The following is a 5,289-nucleotide window of genomic DNA, read 5'->3' on the forward strand; positions in this document are numbered from 1 at the left end:
AAAAATTATCATGGTCACCCTAGTTTTGTTACGTTATCTGGTATTCATAGTGTGAGCCAGCGACTGTCGCCACCCTCTTGCAAGTCAGCGCCAGGCGACTGAATTGAAAAAAAAAGTTTTTAATCATGGTCACCCTAGTTTTGTTACGTAATCTAGTATTCATAGTGTGAGCTGACGACTGTCGCCACCCTCTTGCAAGTCACAGCCAGGCGACTGAATTGAAAAACACGTTTTTTATCATGGTCACCCTAGTAATTTTGTTACGTAATCTGGTATTCATAGTGTGAGCCGGCGACTGTCGCCACCTTATTGCAGTCAGCAGCCAGGCGACTGAATTGAAAAAAAAAAAACGTTTTTTATCATGGTCACCCTAGTTTTTTTACGTAATCTAATATTCATAGTCGTATTTACGTACGCTGTTAGCAAAAATATATAATTTGTTTATATATCATTTTTATATGTGTACTTATTTGCTACATACTATATAATATATAATTTAGACGAGCAGTCTCTTTTCTATTACGAAATTTTTTAAGCTATTATAGTAGTGGTCAAAGCTACGACAGGAGACTGAAATAGAAAAAATATATGTAAAATGACAATGAAAAATCAACTACATCTAAACATATCTGTGCAATTTAATACTATTTAATAGTAAGACCAGCACAGATAATAAAAAATTAAAAATATTGTGTATTGTCAAAGGGACCTCATTAGGTTCGTAACTTTCAATAAAATTTTTAACGTTTTGTACATATGTACATAACTCATCTTCGAAGTGAATATTAATTAAACATCTTTTTATATAACACGCATTATACGTAGCAAAACATATTTTAGCCTTTCAAATGATTTCCTTGAAGTATCTTATTTTTTTTCCTAAATGAACCCGACCATACTAAAACCTCAGATTAATTAAAATTTATTATTAAATGTTATAATGTTAATAAGTGCAAAAAGAGAATGTCAAATAAATACTTTAAGTAGGAATGCGTTTTGATGATGTTTTCATTTTGTATATTAAATTTAATAATAAATAATTTTATGAATAAATTATTATGTTCGGTTTGTATTAAATAAAATAATATAAATTACAATAATCGTTTTATTATTTGAAATTATATTAAAAATATATTATCATATCTATTATTATAATCTCAACACGAAATTATTGTTGATTATATCAAAATAATAATAAATTATTTTTTATATCTTTATGTAAATATAAATTGAAATGAGATTTGTATGTGTTGATAACTGAGTTGGTTTCTGAAGTAGCGTCAGCCCTGTTTTAATTTGTTGATACTTGTGACTAATATGATTTTTTTTTTAATTAAAAGCATGTATGTAATAAGATGAAAGCTAATGCAATGTTAAAGTATAATTGTATTTAAGTTATATTAAAATATATTCAATAAAAAAAATAAAAATACGTCGCTTTTATTTATTCCTTATGTTTGTTCCTTATGAATTTTCGATGTTTGTTTAAGTTTTCAAGTTCACTAGATTATCTAATTTTTTATATACACAGTCTTGCTCTAAATATTTTTACAAAAATTTTTTTTTTTCTATTGCACGTAACATTTATTACTATTACAGTGTGTTAGTTTAATACATGAATATAAAACCATTAAAAATGTATAAAGCTTATTCGAAGTGGTCTCCATTGGCTGTAATACAGCCCTTTAAACGCTATTTTTTGGCGTAAACTTGTGGAGGCCTATGTCCAGCAGTGGACTGTATAGGCTGTAATGATGATGATGATGAAACGTTGAGGTCATCGAGTTGAGGCCATTCTTGGTTATTGAATATGGTGTTGTTCAAAGGCTTAACTACCTTCTCAAGAATGGTATCTTGATACACTTGTGCCAATGTTAAGATCTTTTCAAATACAAATGACAGATTCCAAATTCAAATGTAATATTTTGTTTATCTTTAATTGTAACAATATTTATGGCCAGTTTCTCTTTATATCGTCGATTCCTTTGAAATTTACTTTGTAGATAGCTGAAATATTGAGTGAAAAAAAAATTAGAGAAAAGTTTATCTAAGTTTACAAATAGCTAGCTCACGGTATTAATCTGTATGCAAATTTTTATAATGATTGTAAGCGTTGACCATTAACTAAAACGCTTGTATCAACCATGTAGTAACTGAGGCAGGGCACAGCAGGAAATATCCTGCTCAAAATCTGGAGCAGCCCAACTGGGAAAGTACCCTCGACCTTACAGAAGATCACAGCTAAATAATACTGCTTTCAAGCAGTGTTGTATTTCTTTGGTGAGTAAGGTGACCAGAGCTCCTGGATAGGGTGTAGGGTAGGCAACGCGCTCGCTATGCTTTCTGGTGTTACAGATGTCTATAAGCTACAATAATCGCTTACAATGAGGTGAGCCGTAGGAACGCTTCTTTGCTGACCTAGTTAAATAAAAAACAAAATTGCGTGGTAGCAATGGTACTATGGTAAGCGGATACCGCCTGTGGATGCCGGTATCATCACGTACATCACAAGCGCGTTGCTGATTCTAACTTCGCCGTCACAGCGCATACCCAGAAAATTTGGATATCTTCCTTACCACAATCACAAATACATCTTGTGAGCAGGATTATCTTTTATAAGGCTGAGGTAGAGATTTTGAGAAATATATTTCACGCTGCGCCCAACATCAAGAAAAGGAAATTTTATTATAATATGGCGTAAAACCAGACTAAAAACCATATTATTTGAATACTATCACAATATAAAATCGAGTAAAATGTAAAAACATTTATAACAAGAGACAAACAAAACAAATTTTACTCGATATAAAAATGTAAAACTCCACAAAGTAGTCGAGTCAATAAATTCGGAGACCATTTGTTGTTCGTCCATTATTCTCTGCGTACATTAAGCACGGTACAGCAGTAATTATCAGAATGGTTGCTGCAATGATTACTCGAATAACGATGAATGCGTTCGTGAAATCGCAGGGCTCTTTATACGTTCCGATTGTGGGTGCGATACGATATCGGAGTGAAAATAATAATAATCTAAATCGCTAAATTACGATGATAGAAAGATTCACTGTGAAATAAAAGAGGACGTAAAGCAGTTTGTTCTGGTTGTTATCATGGACGTCTAATGTATAAGAATTATGTAGAAGTTTTAACGCCAACCCGCCTTGGAGCAGTGTGGTGGATTGAGTTCTGATCATGGGGAAAGAGGCCTATGCCCAACAGTGGGATATTACAGGTTGAAGCGTAGAAGTTTTAATAGGATATAAATAAATATAATATAAATATCTACACAATACACACACGGTCGTCTCTTTCTAAAGTAAGCAACTAATGCTTGTGTTATAGGTAACAGCCGGCTGGTATAGCTACATTTTTTTTCGATACACATACTTATAAATAATACATATGTAAAGAAATACAGTGTTATTTCTTTAAATTCTATGTTATCTATTCCCGTTTAAGTTTTTAAAATAGACAGAAATGTCAAATTAGACGTTTATGAAAATTATAATTTAATTATTTCAAACTTAAAAGTAAAATCGTTTAGAAAATAAAGAATAATATAATAATAACTGTGAAGGAGGGAATAGTAAACTTTTATTGTCGTTTCTTTATTTTCAGGTATGTTTTAAGGTAATTTTTGTTGTTAATCACATGATTTAGTAATGTAATTTTAACAATAAAAAACTTTATTTTCAGAGCAACACAATATAGTTTTATTTGTTCACCTTCATATTCCATAATATAACCTTATACATATATATATATATATATATATTAAACCCAGACTTTGGGTGGGAATCGAAAACTATTCTACATTATCGGAAATTTTAACACAAAAATAATTTTCAACCGTCCACAAACATCCACTTCATCATTACCTACATCACCGTTTATTTAGCTTTAAAACTATTACAACTTAAAACAAATAGCAATAAGCAAATATTTAATTCGATATTAAGTCGTATCGATATCGTGTCGTTGTGTATGAATGAAATTGCTTAATAGTTTTTTAAGAGCAGCAGCGAGAACGCTTCGATGCAGGGTATGTTTAAATACATTTATTTTTATTTCAAATCTCATAATTCTAAAACACTAACGTACTTACATGTACTTTTGATGACTAGACACGCATTATCCTCACCGAGCACTTATTTAGAATAATGTTAACTATAATATTCTCTTTTTGATACTATTAGAGTTGCAAACAATCGTTTGGTCCTATCACAGACTACAGAAGCCTGTATTGTCAAGTGCACCACGAGCGCTTTGCCGACCCTACTTTCAACTCTTCTCGGGAGCTCTGGTTACCTTACTCAACATGACATTATTTGATACCAATATAATTTGGTTTTATACTGAACTGAAACAGATTGTCAATGGCCCAAACTCTGGTCGAAGGTCTTTTCTCACGTCCGTCACTGGGGGCTGGAATATATTTATCGTTCCACGCGTTACGATCACTATCATGTTAATACCATAAGAGCCGGTATCTCTGTGGCTGGCGTACTCTCCGAGGTTCGCTACTGAGATCCATGTTAAATCAAATTAATCGGAAATGACTTTATTCAAATAAGGTTCAAAAGCACCTTCGAATCGTCACTTTACAAATACATTTTTGAGTGATTATTATTTTTAAAAGTGAAGCTACCACCGATTCGGAATGTAGATTCTGCAGAGGAGAATCGGCAAGTAACTCTGAAATTACTTTTTTGAAAATAATATTTAATCTGTGCTTTCAAAAATAATAATCACTTTAAAATTTTAATTTGTAAAACGAAGGTGCTGTTGCAGCCTATTCGAATAATGTTATTTTTGAATTTGATTTCGACTAATTTAAGCGGTCGATTTAATACTTTAAATATTATATAAAACTTTTTTGTCAGTTGTAAGAGTTAATATCAACTTTATTTATCAAAGTCAATCAATCAGTCTTTGATATGCACTGTACGATTATGATGCGTTGCATTGATAATACTTACGTCATTGTTAATCTCAACATAGGTATAAATTAGTTAAGCTCAATCTTTATCAAAATCAATATATTATACTTTTATTTAAAAATTATATTTTTAAAATATATCAAAACATTTTATATAAGTACTAGCTGCTGCCTGCGACGTCGTCTGCGTGAACGCTATACAGCACAAAAATTGCTACGATTATATATTTTAAAATAACATTCATTTACCCGTTTCTTCTTTACATTTCATATCTACAGAAACATCTCATAGATGGCGCTGCTTTAAAATAATGTTTATCGGCTTAGTTACTTATATTGCGTGATTTTTA

Source organism: Melitaea cinxia, chromosome 15, assembly GCF_905220565.1.
Source record: "Melitaea cinxia chromosome 15, ilMelCinx1.1, whole genome shotgun sequence".
In the NCBI taxonomy this organism is placed as follows: Eukaryota; Metazoa; Arthropoda; class Insecta; order Lepidoptera; family Nymphalidae; genus Melitaea; species Melitaea cinxia.